The sequence below is a fragment of the Doryrhamphus excisus genome, chromosome 2, assembly GCF_030265055.1.
Source record: "Doryrhamphus excisus isolate RoL2022-K1 chromosome 2, RoL_Dexc_1.0, whole genome shotgun sequence".
NCBI classification, from domain to species: Eukaryota; Metazoa; Chordata; class Actinopteri; order Syngnathiformes; family Syngnathidae; genus Doryrhamphus; species Doryrhamphus excisus.
This window is the reverse complement of record NC_080467.1, coordinates 18624847-18652548: the sequence shown is the minus strand read 5'-3', so window position 1 is coordinate 18652548 and position 27702 is coordinate 18624847. Positions and strand designations below refer to the sequence as shown.

General features: G+C 43.1%; 1 protein-coding gene across 5 annotated transcripts in view; it reads left to right on the top strand.

The window, feature by feature from the left end:
• skor2 (SKI family transcriptional corepressor 2) overlaps nt 1–27702 on the top strand; it is an 81145-nt gene that overhangs the window by 5840 nt on the left and 47603 nt on the right. For 3 of the 5 annotated variants that reach the window (XM_058050688.1, XM_058050698.1, XM_058050709.1), the window contains one exon: nt 14662–14858. The exons of the other annotated variants lie outside the window; for them this stretch is intronic. The gene's annotated coding sequence lies outside the window, so the exon portion shown is untranslated. The remainder of the gene's footprint in view (nt 1–14661; nt 14859–27702) is intronic. 5 annotated transcript variants of the gene reach the window in all.

Here is a 27702-nt window from a genome sequence, read left to right as displayed (position 1 = left end):
GGGTGGAAATGGATGTGTGTGTGTGTGCGCGAGAGGGTGCTGGCGCGCACGTGTGTGTGGGTACGGGGGTCACGTCGTGTCATCAAACGGCGGCTGGTGAAAGATGGCCGGGGCTGATATGATCAGTCATCTGTTGATCAAGATGTACTGCTGCCGCCAAGTCCTGCTTTCTCTCACCATTTCGCTGTTAACTCGCTCTCTTTGTCGGGTTATTTGTTTAGGAATTTGACTTGCTTGCTTGCTTGCTTCCTCCTCGTATACCAAACACAGTATCTTAGTATTTCCTTTGGACAGTTTAAATTCATTAATTGATGTTAATGTATTGAAGGTGAAATTTACAAAAATAGGCACTACGGATTACGAAAATCTGCTGCTAGATGAGAGACGGGACAGTACACAAGGGGAAGGGTGATCTACTCCTCCTGTGTGGCATAGAAACGATAAAGGGCAGACTTGCCAGTCTAGACACCCCAAGGCTATTTGAATGAGGTGATGAGCATGTGGAGGACTTGTTTTGAGGCTTACAGTTTGAGCAGATAATCACGAGTTTCAGTGCACCACAAGGTAAAATACGCCAGTTTATTACACACAATATTGCACTAGTCGAAAATTCAAAACCAAAAATGGTAACGCTGGAAAACAGAAGTTTGACTATATTTCATGGATCAGGGCTGTCCAAACCTTTGAGGGCCGTATATAGAAAAAGTGAAGGGTAATGGCGGACCTTTAACATGCTAATATTGATCCAATTTGGGACAGCATGCCTAGACACCGAAGGGTAATTGAATCAGGTGATAAGCATGTGGAGGACATGTTGTTTTTACATTTTTTCCATGCCTTTCCTCCGGGAATGACTTTCAGTTGAACCATTTTTGCTCTTCCCATTTCTGTCAATTTGTGTAACATCAGTGAATGTATTCTTTCTTCCATGCTGTGATGTGACTGTGGTTTTCTGCCATTGATATTCTTCTGTTTGTCCTCATATTCATTCTTTTATGTAGCTCAATATAGTTCTCCTGTGTCATCTCTCATCCCCGCGGCTCTCACATCCTGGTCTTCATCCTACTTTCATTAAAGTGTCACATTACATGTTTGCGCACAGAGAGCCGCAACACGCAAACAATGACACACAATGGCACACTTACACACACACACACACACAGGATGGTGCACCGGTGTTACAGCATCACACACACACACACACACACACAGTGTGGTAAGTAGGTAATGCCTTTTAGAAACAGTGGTTAACAGTAAAACACCAGTCTAAAGTGCTCTGCTCTGCGGTGAATAGCTAATGGACTTGGGAGAGTTTGTTTCTTTAAAGTTAAGGTGGTGTTGTTTTCTGTGGTTAAAAGATAATGGGGGCTCATTGTGTGGTTAAGTGCTCTCTGTGTACGTGTGTCTGCATGTGTTTATTACAAATACTATTACTGATTGGACTTTGTTGCTTGAATCAAATGAAAGACTACTCACTGACGTATTTGTTATCATGTTATCCAGACCTGTAAAGCCTTCACATCAGCAACAATTGGTTTCAAAATTACATTTATTGCCAGCAATACACAATCTCATGGACTCCATTCTTTTTAGGGGCTAGAGTTTGGACTATTTTCCTGGTGATAAAGCCCTCTATACATGAAATAACACCCATATATTCACCTTTACATAGTACCTAGTACCTAGTACTCAATACATTATATCCAATGAGAAAAATAAACCATTTAAGACAGTTTACCTCATAGGGGAGCAGATTTGGTGGCGGACAGGAAGTGACAGTGTTGAGTTTTGGCTTGCAGCAGTAGCTGCTGCTGCTGATTATTATTATTATTGTGCCTTTTGTAAATTAATGGTGCAATATGACAACAGTTTGTATTCATGAATTCATTATAATAATTTAATGACATCTGTGTTCAGTTCATAGGAATATGGATATATATGTTGTAGATGTCTTATTTCAGAATCTGTCCTGTACATACTGTATTGTCCGGACTATAAGTCGCACTTTTTTCATAGGTTGGCTGTTCCTGCGACTTATACTCCAGAGCGAATTATAAATGAAAAAACTGTTTATGTTACATAAACACTGGACACTTTTTCTGTTCATGTTTATTTTTGGTGTAGCTGAATAACCATTGTGTTAGCATATCTTACACCTATTCAGCCTGTTTATTCTTTTATTGTTAGAAATAAAAGCCTTCCAAGAGGACGTAATGTCTGTTTTGGTCAAGTAGTTTATAAAATAAATTACCCGCAAAAAATGCGACTTATACTCCAGTGTGACTTATGTATGTTTTTTTCAACCTAATTATGCATTTTTGGCATTGTGCGACTTATACTAGTCTTAGACTAGTCCAGAAAATACGGTACATATATGTACAGCTAATTGCTGTATGCAGTATGTCACCATTACATTGGCCTTGTTTTTTTGTTTTTTTATGTTGTGGGAAGCAGATATCATCTTTACAATGTGTGGTTAGAGTCGAGACCGACACAGTTCATCGCGCCCTGACCCCAGCCGATGCATAATGCAGCTGTTCTGACCGCACTTAAATGCTGGCCATTGGGAGGGGAAGATGCAAGCACTAAGAGGTCTGAATGATGCTTTAATGAAGGCATAGATCGGTGATTGGTTATGATGGTGGAAGTGTGTGTCTGCCTTGAGTGTCTGTCCTTATGAGTGCTTAACTTTTCGATGGCGCAAGAGAAACGACTTTGAATAAGTTGTATTCATTAAGAGGTAAACGTTTTTTTTTTCTTAATTCCTTTATGTCAGAGGCATCTCAACACATTTAGACAAGTAACATCTACTATCTGGTCGTCACTCACTTAAGTTCATTTGGCTTCTTCTCTTCACTCCCTCAGTCTTTGGTCTTCGCTCTCTAGTCTGCAGTTGTAAACAACTATCATATCCAGCCTTCTTAAATAGCCATTGCATTACACACATGGAAGCACACACAAAATATCTCATCAATGTTTCAGAGGCCCGGCTAAGTATCATCTAGCTATGGACCATACCTCGTCCTCACTTATTTACATCCGGCTGCCCCCGCGCCACTGAAACCTCAAACAGCAGCATCAATGATTCATAAGCCCATGTTTTAGCAAAATGCATTCCTGCTCTGTCAATACAGAAGAGAATACGAAGGGAAGGAGCTGGAATGAATGGGGAGAAAGAAATTGAGGAGAAAATAAAGAAGCGGGGGAAAATGGTGATGAACATTGCGTATATATTTCATATTGCATGACTTGCTAGTTGGTTGGTTTAGCTCTTTGACCGTGGCGTTTGTCAAGAAAAAGTTTTAGGCTCGTAATTAGGATAAGCAGTATAGAAACGGATGGATGGATATTGTATGATTTGTAATGGCAGCCAATGGACCGGATCGGACAAGAAGTAGTTAAAAAATATGTGGGAGCTTTACAAGGAAGATGTAGCAGTCGGGGTATTGGGTAGAAGTAGAAGGAAGAAAGACCATGAAAGAATTAGGAGTGAGAGAATCCCTTTTTCTTTTCACTGTCAACCCATCAACACTTGATCCTTCTTTTACGGATGAAACACGGTCCCTTTTTATGTCTTTTTTTTGTTGGTCAAATCGATGACTCTTCAGACGCATACAGACACAGAATCTTTGGATTTCAGTAGAATGTGACCCATCTCTCCCTATGGACCTCTACTTCAGTTCAGACATTTACATATTGATTTTAAACATCTACCTGCCTTTCAAGATTGTGAGTGTGATAGTGTGATAAAAAATACAAATTGTGCATGTTTGGGATCCTTTGGATCGGCATATACAATGGCGTCTTCTACTTGTGGCGATATCCAGCATCAACAACCTGATCCACTTTATGTGAAGGAGATGTTGTTGGTAAAATTTTAAATACTACAAAATTGACCGTTTTAAGGGCTATTTGAAAAAGAGCAACCTACTAAATGTGTAAATGTAACTGGTGTTATTTCCGACGATATGTCACGATGACCTGCCTTCATTCCTGTCGATAAGCAGATGGAACTCTTCGGAACTGCGATGAAAGAGCCATTGCCAATACATATCATTGCTTCTACCACAAGTGAATAATTGCTCACATCAATGATTAAGGGGCCCTCTTCAAAGTGAGTTACAGTATGTTATGAGAACATTTAATTACAAAGAATGCAAAAATAAGCAACTTTTTTTGGTTTATTTTTGGGAATAAACTCGATTTTTATTGGCTGTAGCATTGCAGATAAACACATCAACGTGGATGTGTGTGTGTGTATTCCCAGGACCCAGACAGACTATCAAGCATCTATCTATCCGTTGTAACAATCAATATTTATAAATCCCAAAGGACCTGTGGTATGAAGCTATAAACAAGCAATGGAGTAGAGTAGTGATAGACCACCAAGCACGCACATACGGAGATAAAAGCTGCAACAAAACATTGGGAGTGTGGAATTAATGTGCAACGGCATCGGTCTACAACGACTAGCATATAAAGTCAAACCTGAGTTCTTGTTGGGGGTTCGCTTTTGGTGTTAAACTTGTGCACAGTCTTGAATACTGCAAAACTATGTCATTCTGCAGAAACAAGTGCCCAAACAAAGCACCTTACGTGTTCCTGAGTCAATGTCCGTGCAGTTTTTATTTAGTGCGACAGTGAAATAAATAAATAAATAAATCCTATGTCATAAGCCTAACATATGTAGACACGGGCCTACATGTCCTGTTTTCCAAATATGTGCACAGTCACCACTGATCTGATACATGTGCATAGCACCATTTAATATGTGTTTTGTGTCATCAGAGCAGGCGGAAACATGTCACGTAATTAACGTGTCATAATCAGTGTGGGAGAGTTTGACACCTTGTAATCACCATGTAGAGATTAGCACACATTGCCCCTGGATACGTACGCACACACACACACACACACACACACACACACACACGCATGCATGCATGCAAAACACACTGAGAGGGGTTTCTTTTCCAACATAGCTCCACTCAAATGGTCAAACATGAATGTTTGAATGTGCTCATGGCTGCTCAGCGACTAAGGCTTGCATATGCAACACTGGAAACGCACGCACGCACACACGCACGCAAAGAGGGCCTGTTTAATATCATTTACATAATGAGAGAGCAGTCGCAGTAATAGCTTTTCCTTTCTCTTATTATCATAATTTCACCCAGGGCGCCAAATGACAGAAAAAGAGACAGCAAAAGAGAGTGAGAGAAACAGCAGTGGTGTCTCGTCCTTGTTACCTTGAAACAAGTCCTCCTCAATGTCAAGGCGGACTAGCCTTCTGCCTCCTTCTGTTTCTGTCCATGTTACTTCGATGATTGACCAGTCGCTTGGTTTAAAAAGCCGGCGGTGACTGGTGTGACAACCATTTGCCTCACGCAGTAGCACTTTTTTTATATATATTTGCAGTTCAGTTCATTTAACCAGATTTACACTTGAAGATTCTTTATTTAGGCTAAAAATACGTATAATTTCATTAAGTATGCATATTTATATGCATATGCATATTTATCTTACTTATAATAGGTTGTATCCCACATTTATTCATTAATATATTTTTCAGTAACTGTAATAGAATAAAAGCCAAAATATAAAAAATACACGTTTCACTGTTTTTTGGTTAAATCTCTACCATTAACATCTTGTATGATTTCTAATGATTTTGTACAACACTGTCATACAGGGCTACTGTTTTAATAACTGATTAATTGATTGATTATTTTTTGGATTGTTTTTTTTTTTTTAATCCACATTTTTAATTTCTGCCTCTTCATTCGGAAATAATCATTCGGAAGTAATCTGGCACACATGCGAGATTACCACTTGAATATTCTGTTAAAAATAAAGTTAAAGTTATAAAAAAAATTAAATACTGTAGCTTCAATAAAATAATAAATGTACACAAAAATACAATCAAGATCATGTTCTTTGTTTTTCTTTGATTGTTTTCTTTGATTTAATATACAGGGGTTTTTTTTCAATTCATGGACTAAATTAATATGAAGCAAAAACCTACACACTATCCTCCCAGAAATGTAATTAATCTCTGTCATCCTCTGCATCTTCTTCAGTGTCTGAATTGAACAGTCCGATAATTCCTTCATCACACACTTTGTCAGTCTCTCTCTCTTTTATCATTGCTCTCAGTATCTGCACTTTTGTCTCAAGGAAAATGAGCCCTTGTTAGTGGTTGGGTCCCCAACATAGCAAAAAAGAAGCAAAACACAAAGATGATTGGTCTGATTTTATGTATGACTAAGGAAATTAAAAAATATTAGCATGAGTATATTTAAAACAATACATGATTAATTGATTACCAAAATAGATGTCGATTAATTGGGTAGTTGATTATTTGTATTCGCTGTGTTCGTGGTAGAACACATGCAATTCAATTTAAAGAATTTTTACCACTCGAACGTAACAGAGCAGAGACTTGTCTACATGTAATTGTTACGCATGTCGGCGCGTACGTACATGGCGCTGCACACTTTCAAAGGCGCCCGGATGACGGGCTGGCCTCTCAGAGCACACAATAGGCCGACATGATTGGATGGAGGCCCGGCTAAAAAAAAAGTGCCACGAGACCTCTTGAGAAGGCCAAGTGGCTGAACCCGAATAATGAGACGGCGAGATCAGACGGCGATACCATCTGCGCTGCCGCACACTTCAGGACACTTCATGAGCCCGTACGCTTTATACGCTTTGTCCAAGAAGGTGCTCTGTGTCTTAGAAAAAATGAGAGGACAACTTGTGTTTCTTGATTAAATCTGGCCTTTTCTTTTTTTTCCTTATGGGAAAAATGCATACGGTTCGACTTCAGGAACAAATTAATGACGCTAACCAAGGTTGTATTCTTTTGTATAGTACATTAATGCGCATATATCTTTAAGACATAATATGCCACATCGGTGTAAGGTCCACGTGTGAACACACATATGTGAGGGAGAGGCTGGGAAAGGACTTTGTGTGTGAGTGTGTGTGAGTGTGTGTGCGTGTGTGTGCGTGTTCCACCTCATTTCTCATGGTGTGTGTTAGTGTCTAATTCCTGGTGACAGATAACTGGTCCAAGCAGGACTGTGTCAGCTCTGTTTAGCTGGGACAGGACTCCTGGAAATAAGACTTAACTCATAACCACAGACACCAATTGTCCTCTGCTAGCCACAATCATACAGACGCGTCTATGCTGCAACATACAGTAAAGACATAGTGTGGTGATATTAAGCAGCAATGCATAAAAACAGCAATACACACATACGGTAAGACCCAGACAGATACACACACACACATGCACCATGTGCTAGAAAACAACTTATTCAGTACCTGTCACCACCGCTTAATAAATAAGAAGCTACTTCTGCTTGTGTGTGTGTGTTGAAAAAGTACTTTAAAGTGTGTGTATACATTTGTTGATTTGTGTGTACGTGTAAGAGATTGAGGAAAAGAGACGGAGTGGGGGGGGGGGTTTGAGCGGACAAGCGTCGCTATCTAGATTAAACATCTAGTCGGTGTGGTCAGGCCCCTTAATGAAAACCAATAGGGATTCACTTTGCTTTAATGAACAACACACGCACCTCACAGCCTCAATTTACACCTGCAATAAGGCCCTGTCACTCACCGTGCGTGCGTGGAAGAGACTAATGTTATGGGCACCAGGTTGTCATTTTCTATCTTCTACCCTCTTTTTATGTACCTCTTCAGTTTAGATTTGAAAGCCAGTAGCAATCTGTGCAGTTGTACAACGCCATGTTTAGTACTGCGTGCTTGGTCACTGAGCTTGGTAATACCAAGGCCAGGTTTGTAAGGGTCTGCTTTGGAAAGGGACACCTGATCTTGGTCTGCCTGGTGGTGTGATACAAGCACACCGGTGTTTGGTTTGGTTAAAACTAACTCTGGTGTGGATTATACACTATGATCGAAAGTATGTGGATCAAAGTGGTGGGTCAAGAGTACCGTATTTTCCGGACTGAAGTCGCACTTTTTTTCATAGGTTGGCTGTTCCTGCGACTTATACTCCAGGGCGACTTATAAATGAAAAAACTGTTTATGTTACATAAACACTGGACACCTTTTCTGTTCATGTTTATTTTTGCTGTAGCTGAATAATTATTGTTAACATATCTTACACCTATTCAGCCTGTTCTCTATTTTTTTATTGTTAGAACTTGCTTTACAAGAGGATGTAATGTCTGTTGTTGTCAAGTTTGTAAAATAAATTACCCGCAAAAAATGCGACTTATACTCCAGTGTGACTTATGTATGTTTTTTTTCTACTTAATTATGCATTTTTGGCCTTGTGCGACTTATACTCCGGAGCGACTTATAGTCCAGGAAATACGGTAAATGTGCCATGCAAAACGATATTGAAGAGATTTACAGGCTGGAATCTGCCTACAGTGTCCCAGTGTCTGCACAAGAGACCAAAATTATATGCCTTTGTTTTTCCCATACGGTGGGTTCCATATGTGTAATTAGTTGCCGAAAAAGTTATTTCGGTGATGAGCGTTTATGTCAGACATGTGTAATTCTGCTTTACCACCTCTAGAGTACCGGCTCAAATCCAAAACCGAACCCGTTAACATCTCCTGGCACATTATTGTGACATACCTACGATGCAACTAATGCCATCAAAGTCTAATTATGAGCCAGCTCTGACTGCGCTCCAGGCGCCATCCATCATGCTCTGTGTTGATACCGTCTCTGGCCTCGTACAAGCTTGTAATCATGCTCTGTCTCCAGTGTTATTTGTCATCCTCTCTGGGTGGCTGCCTTTGTACTAATCACTTTTACTGCAGCCACTCAGCAGCGCCTAATGGACTCATCCTGGAGAGTACAGTATATTATTAAGGCTCATGTTGCTTACATCTCTGGGTGGAGTTTGCATGTGTTGACCGGTGCAGGGTGCACCCCGCCTCTCGCCCAAAGTCAGCTGGGATAGGCTCCAGCATGCCCCTATGATCCTAATGAGGATAAGCTGTATAGAAAAGTATTTTTTCTGTTCTTTTCTCTTCCTGTAATTTATTGACCTTAATAAAAAACCTCATCATTCCCCAACTGTACTCTGGTAACCACCAAAACATTTTGCATCTATCAGTGTTTGATCACACTAAGAGCTCCTTTCCTCATGGTTTATGCTGGGTATTTTCTAGTATCCTGAGCAGACGCTAGCCGAGATTCTACTGTATTCATCATGTCTGGCCCTGTATTTACCGTATTTTCTGGACTATACGTCGCTCCGGAGTATAAGTCGCACAATGCCAAAAATGCATAATTAGGTAGAAAAAAAACATACATAAGTCTCACAGGAGTATAAGTCGCATTTTTTGCGGGTAATTTATTCGATAAACTACTTGACCAAAACAGACATTACATCCTCTTAGAAGGCAAGTTCTAACAATAAAAGAATAGAGAACAGGCTGAATAGGTGTAAGATATGCTAACACAATGGTTATTCAGCTGCACCAAAAATAAACATGAACAGAAAAGGTATCCAGTGTTTATGTAACATAAACAGTTTTTTCATTTATAAGTCGCTCTGGAGTATAAGTCGCAGGAACAGCCAACCTATGAAAAAAAGTGTGACTTATAGTCCGGAAAATACGGTACTTGGTATCAGGTCGGTCCCAAAATTAGCAGTATGGGCCAAGCCAGCCATTTCCCCCCTTCATCACTTATTCTGTTACCCACCCTGTTTTCTCTTATCATCCGTCCTTTTTTTTTTTTTCCTTTCATTATTCCCTTGTTGCCTCAGGCTAGTCCACCGGTCTGATGGCTCCCAGCAGGAGGGACGACTTAGGATGCATGGATACTGGGAAGATGCATAGTGCTAAATAATAGACTGTTTCAGCGTGCTCAGTGTAGTGGTTGTACATACTGTATACGCAAATCCTTTGTTTTATTATTATTATTATACTGATTATAATCCCTCAAGGGGAAAAGAAGTCGATGTGGAAGTTTTATGTTGCAAAGTTGAATCCAGGCAATGATTGCAATCATTGAAAGTATTAAAACTATACCTTTTTAAAGATATAGTGGATTTTGTCATATAGTAACGGCGAAATGAGGATAGCATAAGTACAGTATGCAGCATGTGCATGCACGGCCTTTTAAACGCGTGCAGCTGTACGTACAGCACATTTGCCGCAGAGGACGGCGCCGTTCTTGCCACTTAAGCTCCGCTTGCAGTAAATGACTCATATAAAGTGATTGTGTACGCACAAAGACTAGTTTGCGTGTTTATCTCATTTCTTGAGCTTTGCTTGCACTGCATTGCAAAGTAATAAAGAAGAGCGTCGTTTTCACACAGTGCTAGTAATTACGGGAGCGCTGTGATGAGAAGGTTTTCTCTTGATAGACTAGATTGGCCATTCATTACCAGCGCCATGTGCACACACACTCGCAGAAGCTGAAGAGAGACAATAGAGGGCAGGCTGATTCAATCTGGGCTTGTACTTACAGAAAACATGAGATAATCAAGTCGAGCGTTACACCACAGCGTGCAGGGCGAGGAGTGTGTGTGCACGCCTTAATACAGTGCGGTCCTTCTGCATGCCGAGTCATTTAGGTTGTGTGTATTTTACTCTCAGACAAAATTTAAAAGTGGAATGAATTGTATGTATATGATTTTTTTCCATGTATTATTTATTGTCTGTTTCTGTTACCGCCTTCCTCTCAGCAGTATATAGACCGCTTTCAGCCTCTCAATTGATATGTGCTTGATTCCCGCCACCCCCTCTGGCACCCGCTGGGGAGCCTTTTTAGATTTTACGCTTGGATATATCTGTTTAACTCCACATTTACCCCTGTGACAACACAATACGCACACACACACACACACACACACTGACGTGAGGGGATGCCGCCCCACAATCTCCAGGGAATTAGACAATACAATAAAGGACAAAAGGCCGGAGTGGAAAACGAGGGATGCTTTTATTTTGTTGATGGCTTACTTGGAGGAAAACATTTTTTTTTTATATTTTTTTTTTCAGAGGTGTATCAAGTAGATAAATTCTGCACTAAGCTCTATTTGTTTCATTGCTTTTTATGTTCCATCCCGTGTATCCGAGTCACTTGGCATTGAAGTGGGTGTGCGCTGACTGCATAGGCCTACAGATAAATGGATGAATTTGAATGCAAATGCTGCTTTCACTGTTGTTTTCAACATTGTGACACACATTTAGACAGCCACGTTAAAAAGGATTCAAGTCAATAAAGGGCCATGAGGACAAGAGAGAAAATGTCAGTAATATTCATGAGCCCTGCAAGAAAAATCACCACCATACACTGGTAAAATATGCCAGTCTTAGTTATGTTGGCTAGGCACCACTTGTCCTTCTAAACCTTAGTTTGAATCTTTCACCTGGCTTTCTGTATCAAGGCAGGTTGCATACTTGTTTGTTTTGGGGGTTTGGGGACCCCCAAAACAGGGGAATCATATTGTAGAATTAAACAACAACTTCACTAAATAAGAGGTCAGTTTGCGAACAAAAAAGGTGCGTATTGGCAGGAAAAAATGGCAGGAAAATGCAACAGAATGGAGAGCTGTGAAGTATTCAAGAGTCAAAATGCATGTTGAATAACAAAATTGGTACCTGTTGGTTGCTGATTAGCATTCTTTTCATTGATAGTCCACCCTGCCCTGCCATCCTTTCATCTTTTACTATGTGGACCTGCCTGGAAAAGTTTGGACACCCCTGCTGTGGTAGAACAGAGTGCTAAAGAGATGTCATACCTAATTGATCTATAATGTCTTTTATTCTCCCCAAGCAGGCGTGACCAAGAGAACACATTTATTGATCCACACCCTTCATAGACCTCTGTCCTCACCCTCTCTGCTCCCCACTCCCCTCTCTTGAACCCTGTACCGTGTACGACTAAAGGTCCCAGGTCAAGGTTGGGGTGGGTCAGTCGGGTGACAGTGAAGAGTCGCACGAGCCGCCCCCTCCCGTTTAAGCAGGTGGAAAGAATGTGATTGTAACATTAGATTGATTGGTGGACCACGACACAGACATGCAGTGTGTGTGTGTGTGTGTGTGTGTGTTCTCACAGCAGCAACAATGCATTTCAATAGGTCTAATGGGAAAGCTGTCAATATCACTGATCCAAGCCAAGACACGTCATCCAATGCCCTTTGGCAGAGCGTGTGCACGTGTCGAATGTGTGTATGGACATGCCGTTGTGTGTGTGCACGCGTTTGTGTAGTGACTGACACATGTCCGGAAGGTCTAACACGTCAAACCAAGGGGAAATTAAACAAACTTGTAATGATTGATTATTCAGTGAACTCCAGTGACATTCACTCGCCTGTTGTCCGACTGTACGTTCCATTGGTTTCATTTTGAAGAAATGCAGGTGTGTTTCAGGTGCCTGATATTGTGCATGTATCAGTATTTAGAAGGGATGGACCATATTGGCTTTTTTGCTGAAAAACGATACTCTCAATTTCCGGTACTGATATCAGCCGATACCGATATGTGTAAGATGAAAAGACAACTGCTCAGTGTGAGTGCGTGCATGTGCTGGTATGCGCTTTTACATGTCCCTGCTCGGTTGGCGTCCTGTAAAATAAGACAATAAGGCCTTATTGAGCTCATCTGGGGTGTCCCAGTGGTGCATCTTCTCAAACGGCGCACTTAGACGCTTGTACAAATCCCCCAGGTGATTATCAGATCTCCTCAGATCCTTTCCAAGCCACCCAATGAGGCGGATTTCAGTCAGCTTTTTATTTACTTGGAGGGCCCCAAGACACCCTGTATAGACTGGAACAGCTCTTGCTCAGACATGTGTGAATTAGAATTCTGAGTAAAGCAACACATGGAGATATGCTAAGATGCTATACTGTGTACTGAGCACTTCCGCCGCACAGTCTGGTGCATGGTTCTCGTTTCAAGCCTTGGATCTGACCTCTCCTGTCTGGAGTTTTGTGCTCTGTCCAGTTTCTGCCTCCAACGGCAGTGGAAAAAGTATTTTCCAAAGTGTTCCACCTAATCGTTGTGACCGGGATCGTACAGCATGTGTATCTTGCAATGCTGCCTGATCTAAACAAGGCCTCACAGAGTCCCCACAGAGCGGCAGGTGCTGGGATATTATTGGATTTGAGCAGATAGACGCTTTCCTCTGTGTGTGTGTGTGTGTGTGTGTGTGTGTGTGTGTGTGTGTGCGTGGTTGTCTTTAGGGATATTATGGAGATCAGAGGCAGGCTGGGAGCCACAGAGGCTATTAGCTTATCTGTGTTGTATTGAGATGAGGGTATATACACATCTGCTGATGACACCAGAGAATTGAGCTCCCTGAGTGTGTGTGTGTGTGTGTTTCTTCTGTGCTTGTAAACCATCATGTATGTAAATGCATGTCTCAGGTATATTATCTTAATTTGACATCCAACAGACCAAGACTGAGCTGTGGTAAACCAAAGAAATAATATTTTTTCATCCCTCCCTTTCCCTCCCCACTTGCTGTATTTGAGGTATCATGGATTATTGACAGCAACAGTAGCACGTTTAAATGAATAGAAAATATTTGAGCCACTTTACACTTGTATTTGATCATATCAGCATATGGTGGAGCATGCAGGATTTAGCAATCAAATTGTCTTCTGACATTCCATTAGGTTTTCTCCTTTTATCTAGAAATAGGCTGTGCTCGCTAAAGTGGCTTATTGGAAAAGTCGTTTTTTCCCCCCACTCCCAATTACAGTATCTCTTGATCAGCATGTTTTTTTTTTTATTTTTTTTATTGCATCGGAATGAGCTTCTTTGCATTGTATGGCTATCCTTCACGACCCAGTAGATCTGATTCAATTGATGTACCCAGGTGGCGTCAAATGTCCTATCAACTGCACTAAATACCATGAAAGTGAGAGAGAAGTTGATAAACTGGGGATGGGCTCGACCCAATCTGGTATCTGTATCGGGTTCTGACTGTTGGTCGACCACCTCCTCATCATTCTTACATGCCGCAATAATAGCACATTGGTATCAGCATGTATCCAAAATTCAAGGTGAAAAAAGGTGTATGGGCACATCCTTAGAATAAAAACAAAACGCTTGTCTTCCTTTTCTGCTGATGCTAACAGCTTTGAACCTGCTGTGATGGATGAAGTTACCGCGTTTCACACTGCACAGATTCCTACTTAAAAGTCTCAAGAGTGCTAAATTATTTATTGATGTCTGTTCTCATCTGCATCTGCCCAAGACTGGTGCTGGAGGTGTGTGTGTGATGGTGGAGGATGGGGGAAGGTGTTTGGCACCCATGTCGCGCCTAAAGGAACTTGTTATCCACGGTCACTTGTTCGCCTGCATTTCTTCTGTAATGGAGCTCAAACGGCGGTCGGAGATGTGTGGTATCGCACAAGTCTACCTTCTCACAAGTCCAAGTCTTATTAACCTGAACGTACAGTTTACAAGTTGTATGAACACTTTGTCGGGGTCAACTGATACAGAAACTTCTAAAGAAAAAAAAAAGGCTTTTCCTCTCTATGGAAGGACGACAGTGACAAGCACTTTCCCGCTCACACCTGGATTTTATCAGGAATTTGTTGCTTTAGAAAATTCATGACAAAAAAAAAGATTGGAATCATAAAGAAAATACGGTTAAATGGGCAGACATTGTTTGTTGAATGTTTTCATTCCCTTTTTTGTTGTTTTTCACCAGGTGAGGTTTCCGTGAGCGGATATGGACCGCCTGGACAGTGTTGCGTGCTCACAGTGGTCACGTCGTCAACCTCCGGGTTGTTGTTTCAGTGAATCATGACTGGGATTGAAACAACACCGCGACCTTGGGGGTTGAATCATTGGATGGAGCCCCCGCCGCCCCCTTGTTATTGGTTGGATGAAGTTCGAGGAAAAGTAGTGAGTTCATTTACTGTGTTGTGAAGACTGCACAAGGTGTGTGTGTGTGTGTTGGGAGCTTTGGCTCTGACCCATGTTTCTCCCGCCAATGTTTATTGAGGGCCCTTCTCAGGGCCCAGGTATTGATTTTTGGCTGGATGAGATGGGATAGTCATGGAAGGACTCAGTGACAAATGGATAAAGAGGAATAAGCGGAGGTGTGTGGCTTTTGTTCTACGACGGTGGCTGATTGAATTATCTTCAAATGTTAACTTTTTCTTGACCCCCCGCCCAATTAAATCTTATTTTGTTTCCTCCGAAACAACCCTTTAATAATAATGACACATGCTTGATATTGGCTTTCTAGCCAATATACTGATACTACTGCAGCGTGTCTTCCTTCAAACTAATGTCAGGTCACATCTCATGTAATGAATGAACACATTATGCTTCTTTTACTGTGATGCCGCTGGCATCCAGTTCTCTTCCAGAACCAGTTGGTTCCCGACCCAACTGTGACAATTTCCATAAAGGAGGATTCAATATTAATAAACTAGAGCAAAGCCTCAGTGAATCACCACCTTATCGTGGTGGAGGGGTTTGAGTGCCCGAGTGATCCGAGGAGCTATGTTGCCTGGGGCTATATGCAGGGTCTCCCAAGGCAAACAGGTCCGAGGTGACGGGACAGACAAAGAGTGATTCAGAAGACCCTTATGAAGAAAAACAAGAGGAGGAACCGTACGTCCACCCGTATGTGGGATACCGGGGCCTCACCCTGGAGCCAGGCCCGGGGGAGGGGCTCATAGGCGAGCGCCTGGTAGTCGGGCCTTCACCCATGGGGCCAGGCCGGGCCCAGCCCGTAGAAGACACACGGGATCTCCCCCTTGTAGACCCACCACCTACGGGGGCAAGCATAAGGGTCCGGTGCATTGTGTGTTGGGTGGCGGTCAAGGGCGCGTGCCTGGGCGACCTGGTCTTCGGCGGCCAAATCTGGTTCTTGGACATGGAATGTCACTTCTCTGGTGGGGAAAGGACCTGAACTTGTGCAAGAGGTTGAGATATTCCGACTAGACATAGTCGGACTCACCTCAACCCACAGTTTGGGTTCTGGAGCCAAACTCCTCGAGAGGGGCTGGACCTTGTTCTACTCTGGAGTTGCTGCAGGGGAGAGGCGGCGAGCTGATGCGATGCGCCAAACGGCAGTACGGAGTACCCGGCCTTCTTGGAGTCCATCAGGGGTGTGCTGGAGAGCACTCCAGCTTGTGACTCCGTCGTTCTACTGGGAGACTTCAACGCTCATGTGGGCAATGACGGTGTGACCTGGAGGGGGGTGATTGGGAGGAACGGCCTCCCTGATCTGAACCCGTGCGGTGTGATGTTAGTGGACTTCTGTGATGAGTTGGATTAGATGGCGGGGGAGGATGCTGGACAGACCTGGTAGACCCAAACGAGTAGTGAGGGTGTGCTGGGAACGTCTGGCCGAGTCTCCTGTTCGTCGAGTCTTCAACTCTCACCTCCGGCAGAGCTTCTCCTGCATCCCGGGGGAGAACCGGGATATTGAGTCCAAATGGGCCATATTCCGTGCCTCCATTGCTGAGGCGGCTGACCGGAGCTGCGGCCGCAAGGTGGTCGGTGCCAGTCGTGGTGGCAGGCCCCGAACCCAATGGTGGACACCAGAGGTCAGGGCTGCCGTCAAGCTGATCGAGCATTGATGGCTTGTGGGACTCCGGAAGCAGCTGACAGGTACCGTCAGGCCAAAACGGTTCATGGCTTGGGGGATTGTCGAGGCAAAAACTCGGGTGTGGGAGGAATTCGGTGAGGCCATGGAGCACGACTTTCGGTCGGCCTTGAAGGGGTTCTGGCAAACCGTCCGGCGCCTCAGAAAAGGGAAGCAGTGCCCAGTCCACACTGTTTACAGTGGAGACGGGGGCCTGCTGACCTCGACTCGGGATGTAGTTGGACGGTGGAAGGAATACTTTGAGGCCCTTCTCAATCCCACTGACATACCTTCCATAGAGGAAGCAGAGTCTGAGGACACATACGTGGACAGTGCCATCACCGTGGCTGAGGTATCTGGGGTGGTTAAAACGCTCCGGCAAAGCTCCGGGGATGGACGAGTTCCGCCCAGAATTCCTCAAGGCTCTGGATGTTGAAGGACTGTCTTGGCTGGCACGTCTCTTCAACATTGCGTGGAAGTCAGGAACAGTACCTTTGGATTGGAAGACCGGGGTGGTGGTCCCCCTTTTCAAAAAGGGTGACCGGAGGGTGTGTTCCAACTATAGGGGGATCACACTCCTCAGCCTCCCTGGGAAAGTCTATTCCAGGGTGCTGGAGGGAAGGGTACGACCGTTGGTCGAACCTCTGTTACAAGAGGTCCAATGCGGTTTTCGTCCTGGTCGTGGAACACTGGACCAGCTCTACACCCTCACGAGGGTGCTTGAGGGCGCATGGGAGTTTGCCCAACCAGTCTACATGTGCTTTGTGGATCTGGAAAAGGCATTCGACCGTGCCCCTTGTGGCGCAGCCAAGGTGTTGAGGGAGTCCGGTTCGGGGGCCTTAGAATCTCATCTCTGCTATTTGCAGATGATGTGGTTCTTATGGCCTCTTCGGGCTGTGACCTTCAGCATTTACTGGGACGGTTTGCATCTGAGTGTGAAGCTTCTGGGATGAGACTCAGTACCTCCAAATCAGAGGCCATTGTTCTCAGTCGGAAAAGGGTGGAATGCTCTTTCCGGGTTGGGAATGAGGTCCTGCCCCAGGTGGAGGAGTTTATGTATCTCGGGGTCTTGTTCACGAGTGAGGGAAAGTGGGAGCGTGAGGTCGACAGACGGATCGGTGCAGCCTCGGCAGTAATGTGGTCGCTGTAGCGGACCGTCGTGGTGAAAAGAGAGCTGAGCCAGAAGGCAAAGCTCTCAATTTACCGGTCGATCTCTGTTCCTACCCTCACCTATGGTCATGAGCTTTGGGTCATGACCGAAAGAATGAGATTGCGGATACAGGCGGCTGAAATGAGTTTCTTGAGCTGGACTCACCCTAAGAGATAGGGTGAGAGCCGCTTCTCCTCCACATTGAGAGGAGTCAGTGGCTCGGGCATCTAGTCCGGATGCCTCCCAGACGCCTCCCTGGTGAGGTGTTCCGGGCATGCCCAGCTGGGAAAAGACCCCGGGGCAGACCTAGGACACACTGGAGCAGGGGTGGGCAAACTATGGACCGGGGGCCACATCCGGCCCGCCAAGTGATTGAATATGGCCCGCCTGTTCTTTTTAAAGTATTTCATTTAAATTTACCGTACAACCTGGCATCATGGCTTGAGCCAACCTTTTGATGGTTGAAGTAGCTGTTTTATCAATATTGTTATTTGATGTGGTCTGTTGTTTACAAAGTGCTCCTGAAAAAAGGGACACAAGCACAATAAAAAAATTAAAAATAAAAAAATAATAAAACAATTTAAAAAATAAAAACAAAAAATATTAATTCATTCATTCGCGGGGGTTGCTGGAGCCCATCCCAGCTGTCTTCGGGCGAGAGGCGGGGTTCACCCTGGACTGGTCGCCAGCCAATTACAGGGCACATATAGACAAACAACCATTCACACTCACATTCATACCTATGGACAATTTGGAGTCGCCAATTAACCTAGCATGTTTTTGGATTGTGGGAGGAAACTGGAGTACCCGGAGAAAACCCACGCATTCATGGGGAGAACATGCAAACTCCACACAGAGATGCCTGAGGATGGAATTGAACTCAGGTCTCCTACCTGTGTGGCCTGCGCGCTAACCACACGATCACCATGCAGCCCCGCTATGAAAATATTCCATTTCTAAATAAGAAATAACCCCATTTTGTGGAAATCAACCATCACGATCGGATTTGGAACCAATTAACTGCGATAAACCACAGATTACTGTAAACACTATAAAACAATATCTCATATTTATGCTGATTCTAATCATAATAATGATGCCTACTTTAGTAACCCCCTAATACTTGCATGCACACAGCGTTATCACATAATAGGTGTATGAAACCTATACACCTTAGAGTTGTCAAATAAGCATTCTTTAGCTCCTTTTTTCCATTTTTCGACACACTGCCTACGAGCCCCTCGTCCAACTTTCTGTGTTTCATTTCAACTGTGCCCAAATGATAGTCTCTTCAAGCCCTCAATCACAGGCACCATAGTCCGGGCTGGAGCCCAGTCTCTATCAAGGTTGTATAGTTGATTGTTGTCTGCTTAACTGCCCAGTGAAAGTCACAAAGCACGCACGCACACACACACACACACACACACACACAAACATACAAACACATGCACCTTTTTCCCGGGCCCTCTGTCAACTTAACGGCTGCCGATCAATGGGAGGAGGTCAGCCTGGTGATAGAGAAGCACGCCGCTGTCTTTGTGTGTGTGTGTGTGTGTGTGTGTGTGTGTGTGTGTGTGTGTGTGTGTGTGTGTGTGTCACTGCCAATGTGTGTGTCTGATAGAGAGCAGGGCTTAGGGCTGCCGAGCAATTGGACTGGCTGAAAAAAGTGTCCAAGATTCATTTTTTCTCATCTGGTTGTGAGGGGAGTAGAGGCGATGCCGGGTACGTTATTTTTCTTGGCTTTAGCCCTCACAGCTCTAAGTGGGTATTGATCAGGTGCCTTAATGCAAACCTGTCAAATTAATTTTGCAGGGAGAGACGGCTGTGACTGTTACTAGATTGCTTCAGTGTGAACAGGAGGGGGCAGATGGATGGACAGAGTCAAGGAAGCGGGGGGGGATAGGATGTTTTTGTAATTATTCTTTGTACTAGGATGCAAAGTTGCACACTTTTGAAGACATTATGATCAAAATTGATGACCAAATCAGACGTTGACCAGCATGACCAAGTGTAGCGCACGTAGACAAAGACAATGCAAAGTTGGATATAAGCATCCATGCGTGCAATGGCGAGTAGTCCTCAGCTGAGTTTTTAACCTCCATTCACCCCTTTGTTTGTGTTTTATTTCCCATGTTTGAAATGTTTGCTTATTATTCCCTTTCTGTACTTAGTTCAACATAATTAGGTAATTAGACACAGCCATGCTTGTGATTTAATCTCTTCATTATCGTGTGTTTCTGACCCAGATGTGTATGTGCATCTGCTGACACACACAGGTCCGTGTTTACTTGATACGGAACGCGCAGTTTACATTCCAAAAGTGGAGGCAGTAACATGTGCTCAAAGGACACTTCACGTAATCTAATGAACTCTGTAATAAAATGAATGTACATCAACATCCATCTAACAGGTTGATAAAACTTTAAAAAAAAAAAAAGTCCCCCCTGAAATTTTGCCCAATAAATGCCTGTTGCCTAATAAAGTGGACATCTTTTATGTTGCCATGGTTACCCATCGATACCTGCCATGTTGGGGTTCTTCAATGGCTCATTTTTGAACATCTTCGTCAATTACATCGCCAAGGTTACACAGAATGTTACATAGCGTAAAAACATTACCTTTCCAGTGATATCACATGTGGAGGGCATTTTGGAAAATTTGGCAGGGCCTGTCAATCTATTGTTTTGTCAAATTAATGTATTTATATTGTGTGTAAGGGCTGCACGGTGGACGAGTGGTTAGCGCGCAGGCCTCACAGCTAGGAGACCCGAGTTCAATTCCACCCCCGGCCATCTCTGTGTGGAGTTTGCATGTTCTCCCCATGCATGTGTGGGAGAACGCCCTGTGAGCTGGCCACCAGTTCACGGTGTACCCCGCCTCTCGCCTGAAGACAGCTGGGATAGGCTCCAGCACCCCCGCAACCCTCGTGAGGATAAGTAGTAGAAAATGAATGAATATTGTGTGTAAATAAATACGCTTTAAAATCAGGCTGGACAAGATAAAATGGCGTCTGCCTTTCAACTGGTATAAATCAGCGCAACCGTGGTGTTGCGGTATTTCATCGCCGACTTGGATGACAAACTAATCTCCGGCCTGCCCCCTTTGATCCCGTTAGTTAGTTAACTGTCGACGGGGGGATTTTCACACCAGAAGAAATTAAAAACAACCATAAGTAACTTTTACGACGAGGGATTTGAGGGATATAGTGGTGTTAACGCAAGCGAATGCATCTGCATGTGATCTACTGCATTGTGCGACGTGTCTTTAGACTCGCCGTTTTTATCTGTTATTTGTTCCTTGGAGCTGTAAGTTTTACGCAGACGGCTGTCAACCCTTCGCATCGACTCCCCTCTGCCTTTTTAGGCGTGTTTTATGATCCTTAGAGAGCGCAAAGTGAAGACACCTACACTCATATTTCTGTACTTCCATACATAGATACTGTTATCGTAACGGCAGCCTCAACACAGGCGTTCATTCAGAGGTGAAGGGTCAAAACTAACATCCACCCACTCAATTTCGGCCTGCATGTTGCATGTTTTCAAATTCCCAGTGTTGGGGGAACCACAAGTACGGCAGACAGACTCTCACTAAAGGACAACAACGCCAATATGATGCTGAGAGCTCCAGCGGGAACAAATCATTGTAATAACTTTCTCTCTGGAAACCGATCACTGTGACAGAATGATAGTGCTAAGCATCCTGAATGATCTTTACTGTGGAGAATTAAAAATATCTCATAAAGGCAATGACATTTTAACTTTTTTAACAATTTGTGCTAATACTTGTGCAGACATGATTGCTGATAGCAGGAGTCTTCCATCTCTCTCCGTCTCTCTAGACTCTCATCATCCATCTGGCTTACCGTCTGGGCCCCGAGTACTTTCCCAAATACATACCAGCTCTCTTGGATTAGCAATGTGTCAAGTAGGACATTAAAAATGGCAGAAGCAGCTGTGATGCTCAGATTGTCTTTGATTCATGAACTACTCCTTGTAATAATTTGGAAAAAGTTTTCCCAAGAAATTGAGTTTTTAAACATTTCAGCGGACGGATTGCCTTGGACAAAAGTTGGTAGTCATGCTTCTTCTAACAGCGACTCAGTCCGTTTTTGTGTATAAATATACCTGTTTGGTATACCCCGCAAAGAAGTCACCCTACAAAATATTCAGTATACCCATTCAGGCGCTCTTGAAAGGCATTGACGATAGGAAAGCACCATATGTGTGTGTGTGTGTGTGTGTGTGTCAGTCCTCATATCCATCAAAGGCTGCATCCTATTCACAGCGGCTTGACAGAGACGTCATGCAATCTACTTGGCCAAAGCATTTAATTTTGAATCGGCTGCCCAGCAAATCTCCATTCAGATGAACAGGGAGCCGCACATACACAACGACCTCTCAAGTGTGCACATATGCATTCACACATCCTTCCATTTTGTCCCCACAATATATTATCTGACAACCCCCCACCCCCCCACCCCACCCCTCCCAAGCCTCCAGGGGACAAGAGAAAATACGTTTTTGAGGATTGAATACAGCAGGATGAACATTTCTACGCTAACCTTACATATGCAAACACCAGCTCTGTGCATTCGAGCAGGGAAACGCGAACCATCAAAGATGTCACTGAGTGGAAAATAAGATATACGTACATATAAACCTCAGTCCTGGTATGCCCCAGTTTTTGTAAAAAAAAAAAAAAAAAAAAAAAGCCATGAATTCCAACATGTACTATGTTGGCAGTGTGAATAAGTATAGATGGCAATATAGTAAGTAAGATGGCAATGAGAATAATAATGTGAACCAATTCCCAAGATTATACGGAGCCCCAAAACACCTCCTTGCTGAGAAAGCTGAAGGTACCTCTCCAATCCTGAACCACCTGTGGAGCATCTTTAGCAGAACCTTGTATATAATACCGGACACCCTATACCCGGAAAAACAATCTGTGCTATCAGGGAAACCACTGACTGGAATGCTAACAAATTCTACCACCCAAACAACCATCTTTGGCTGGCAGAGGCCGCACTCCATTATATGCTAACGATGCTGTGTGACACCATACATCATTTGGATCTTGCACCAAAGTTCGAACACTAGCGCTGTCCTACCTCGTCAGACAAGTGTTTGTCCCACCTAATCATTGAGCATCAACTCATGAAGCCTGCTCGAATTAGAGGGGAATCGTCTTCTGAGACAACCCAAACAGTCCAGTTGCGATCAATTCAGTGCCGTGAGAACTCTTAGCAGAAGGTCAAGGAGTGTCTAATATCCACCAGCTCTGTGACATCACCACAGACCGGCTGAAAGTACCTCTCCAAACCTGGAGAGAGTACCTCCACCTGTGGAGCATCCTTAGCAGAACCTTGTATATAATACCAGATACCTTATACCCGGAAAAACCATCTGTGCTATACTGTCCAGTACAGTGATGAACACACTGTTTCCATCGGGAAAACCAAGCAGCCACTCAGCAGATGGGTCAGGTGGGCTTCAGGTGGGTCCATGACCATCTTGGGGCAGAGGCCCCACTCCATTAAAGCCTAACAACTGCCGCGTGACACCGTACATCATTTGGATCTTGCACCAAGTTTGCATCTAGTCAGACAAGTGTTTGTCCCGCCAAATCATTGAGCATCAACTGATGAAGCCTGCTCGGATTAGAGGTGAAACATCTTCTGAGTCAGTCCAGTTGTGATCAATTCAATGCCGTGAAGGTGAAGGAGCACAAGGTGTCTAATATCCACCAGCTCTGTGACATCACCCCAAGAGGATTCCAGTTAGAACCTGTTGAATTTTCCAACATTCTTCTTGCGATATTTTGACTTTATTCCTGTCATTCTGTAACATTGCCGTAAAATGTATCAATCAGCATCAAAGTAAATTACGTAAACACGGTGTAACAGTGAGGGACGCCATCTACGTTCAAGTTTAGGAACCATCTCTGAACAGAGGGGGAGGTCTGCGGCACCTTCTTTCGCCGACTTACAGTGCTGTCCTGTCATCCCTTCCTAAACGATTCAATCATTTAGCCTCTAACAAATAAAAAAGGAACAGCCACCTTGGTTTCAGGCATGCCCACGACTATGGTTACATACTAAACGCAGTATAACAGTAGTGGAAAATACAGTCATGCCTGTAATAACATTACAATAACAATAACAGTTCGCTAAATAATCTGAAATTTGAAACACAATCCATGGATAAACCTCATGGTCACAGACCCACCCACGTCAAATAAATAAATATATTGCTACTTAATTGAATCCAAAGCGCTCTCCTCTGTTGTGCCTCTTGAAAAACATACCCATTGCCGGCAAACTGTTGTTACCGCTAGCCAGATGATGTTAGCTTTTAGCAGTATTGTGTTGCAGACAATGAGGCTGCTAGTGCGGCTAGCATCAGGTGTATGCTCCTGATAGCCAATACTGACATCAAAAGATGTATTTCCGTCTGTCTTAATTGAAGTGAGAAGCGTCTGCAACGGGGGCCGAGTCTCATCTGTGTTTTTGTGCACCACGATTTGTGCAAAAAGGTGATTGGATGGCAAAGATGCTTTGGTTTGAGGTTGTATAATTTTTCAGCATGTGTCTGCCTTTTAATTGAATCGCCACTTCTTAAAGGTCTGAGGTGTGTGTGTGTGTGTGTGTGTGTGTGTATTATTCAGTGAGTTCTTGAAGTACACCTGTGGCGGCGAGGAGGCGGCTGATTGTGCGTTTGATGTGAAGTTTCAGCACCTCCTGTGTATCAGCAACACTTCCTCTGACATGTAAGACAACACGAGGACGAGGAGGGGCTGTTATTACAGGGGAAATTCAGAATTGATTAGCAGGAGAGGTCATAAAATCAATATTAGTCACTATTTATTTGGCAAGGCAATAAAATAACCAGTATTCCCTAACATGAATTTAAAGGTTATTTTTAAAAGTCCCTTTTGTATTTATTTAGATGTAGAGGAAATGTAGGCCTCGATTATTGATATTTTTATCTCCACATTTAGGGATGTCCGATATATGCATAAAATAATACAAATAAATATGTTTATTAAATAGAAACTTAAAACAGAATAAATTGAGTGTCCAGGTCGCAGATGTCTCCAACTTTCATCACTATTAAAGCTGACAGCTATTTGTGTTTTATTTATGAGTGGCAGCATTTAAATTGTGCACAACTTTATTTACCAAGCAGAAGCCCACTCAAACAGTGGGGCCATCGCCTTTATGCTACTTTTGTGCTCCTTTGTTATCACGTAAGGCATCAAGTCTTTGTGAACTACTCAGAATCCACTGGTGAGATACAAGACTGTTACAGCCGTAATAGCATCATCGTCATAAGACTGGACACACTGTGGGTTGATGTCCGTCAACCAACCACACACACAAGTAAGGTTTTCATGACAAGACAGAGTTAGTCTAATGACAACAACAGAACAAAATTGCTCAATGCACTTGGAAAAAGTTTGTAGTTAACCCATGAATGCGATATCCACTTCCCGGTGGGACAAAAATGAGCTCCAAACTAACCATTTGATAACCAATTTTTTTTAAAATTACAACTGTTTTTGTTTGTTTCTCATATAAAAGTTTTAAAAAATAGTTTTTTCTTTCATATTTCTAATTCATGCTATTAAAATGACATTATTATTTTCTCGTAATGCCTCTATTTTTATGTTTAGTAATAATGGATTAGATTTTATATTGTGCTTTTTAAGGCAACCAAAGTACTTCACAATGACGTCAAGCATTATTCATTCGTAATTTAAGTCATTATTCATTCACTGCAGTCACACACACTGGTGGTGGTTATTTACATCTGTAGGCACAGCCGCCTTGGGGTACAGACACATGTCGGTCAATTCGCGCCTACCACCAAACATTCATGCCACGGGTTGCAAATCCAATATCCCCCAAAATCCTGGAGACTGTGAGCAGACATACAGAGGGACGCAGGGAATGAAAGACCGTCATGAGCGATGTATACCATGTTTGATCTCTACCCTTTGCACTCTTTAATACATCCATTTGTCAATTAGGAAATGAAAACCCCGATCATCTTAAGTGGTCAGAGATTAGTCTTTTGGGGTAATTCATGACAGTCGACGCCAGTTGTGGACTTTTACTATAATTATGAAAATTCAATTCAATTTATGACTTTTAAACCATCTTTTCAATCCTCAGCTTTGTGGGTTTTCTACTTTTGTACTGATGCAACTTCCTCAACTAAGGCAAAATCATCCCGCGCATTAATGTTAAAAGCTTTGTGAATGTCAGAGTGCATTATTGATGTACGGCTTTAGGACAAATCCAAACGGATGCCTCTTTCTCTAAAGAAGTCTCAGGTTTTTTGCCTTTTTTTTGACAAATTGTGAGTCCTATTTTTTGCAGATGGCATTTCTTTGTGTCGTGGGTGCACATATGACTGTAATTTACGACTCTTTTGTTTTTAAAGATGTATGATGATGAACTCAAGCACACCAGAACAATTTCCTTTTGTGTGCACTCCTTCGTCTGTTGCTCAGTACAAACAGTCTATCATTTCATCCTGTCAGCCGCAATGAAGAGTGGAAGCAAACTTTTCTTTTGTTGCGTTAATAAGCGGAAAACTTAATCTGCCTGTGCTTGTGCATGCATGCGTGTGTGTGTGTACTTAATCTGGCGTTCCTTATGTTCCCTTTGCCTCCCAATGGCAGATTTAAATGATGATGGGGATGAAATTAAATTTGTAAACGCAGATTGTAACATTAGTTTCAAAAGGAGTATTTTTTTTAATATTAATTTGCAAAACAAAACTATTTTTAGGATGGATTTTGTCATTTTTGTCACAAAACAATATAATAAAAAGTGTATTATTGAACCCCTGATAATAAATAAAAATTTAAAATCAAACAAAAAATAAAATTAACATTAAAAAAGATCATTTATTTATTTTTACGTTATTAATTTAGTATTATTTCAGTCATTTATCAAACAAATGTAAACATTAGTCAATGACAAGACAACTGAACACAAAATGCAGTTCTTCAATACAAACTTTGTATTATTAAGGGATAAAAAAACAAATCCTAACCTACATGGCCCTGCGTAAAATGGCAGCAACAACTGCAATCAAACGTGTGCGATAACCTGCAGTGAGTCTCTTTGACCCACCCACCTTTGCAGAATTGTTGAAATGCATATTGCAGGGTTTTCCAGCGCCCTTAATAGGATTCAGGTCTGGACCAAAGACCGCCATCCTAAAGGGGACTTGGTGGTGTGGTTTGGATTGTTGTCATTTGCTGACATTCTCTTTCAGGATTTTGGTAGACAGCCGAATTCATGGTTGCATGTATCACTTCCAGGTCCTGAAGCAGCAAAACAGCCCCACACCATCACACCACCACCACCATATTTTACTGTTGATATGTTCTTTTTCTGGCTTGGCATCTGGTTAAGATGCATTTTGGAGAAACTGTCTGTCAGCTGGGCTGGGGAGAAGATGTAGAAGATGAATGGATGCTTATTATTCTTTTTTTTCCCCATTATGCCTCCTTTTGACCGCACGTATGATACGTAAAACGAGGACAAACCGCGTGTGTTGCAGCAAGAGGTGCTTCAAAGTACAGCGGCCTTCTCTTCCCCCCCCAGAGGGTGAAAGAGCCAATAATGGTCTTTTATGTTGCTGCTTAGCTGATAACACATCGCGTCGCCACCTAATGTCCTCTCTCCTCGCCATCCATGCTCGCTCACTTCCTTTCTTCTCCCCTTATATCTGTCTCGCTCTCCATTTATTTCCCCCCGGCCTTCTCTTCGTCTCTCCACCGCGCTTGTCTGCAGGAATGAATCAGACGTAAGAGGCCAAACAAGATTTTCAACCCATTGCTTTTGATTAAGTGACTTAACACAGAGGTCTGCGGCCCGGCAATATCACTAATGGTCCGAAGAAAGAGAGATAGTGTTTTTTTTTTGGGGGGGGGGGGGGGGTGAAGACAAAGAGGGTAGGGGTGGGAGATGGAGAGAGACA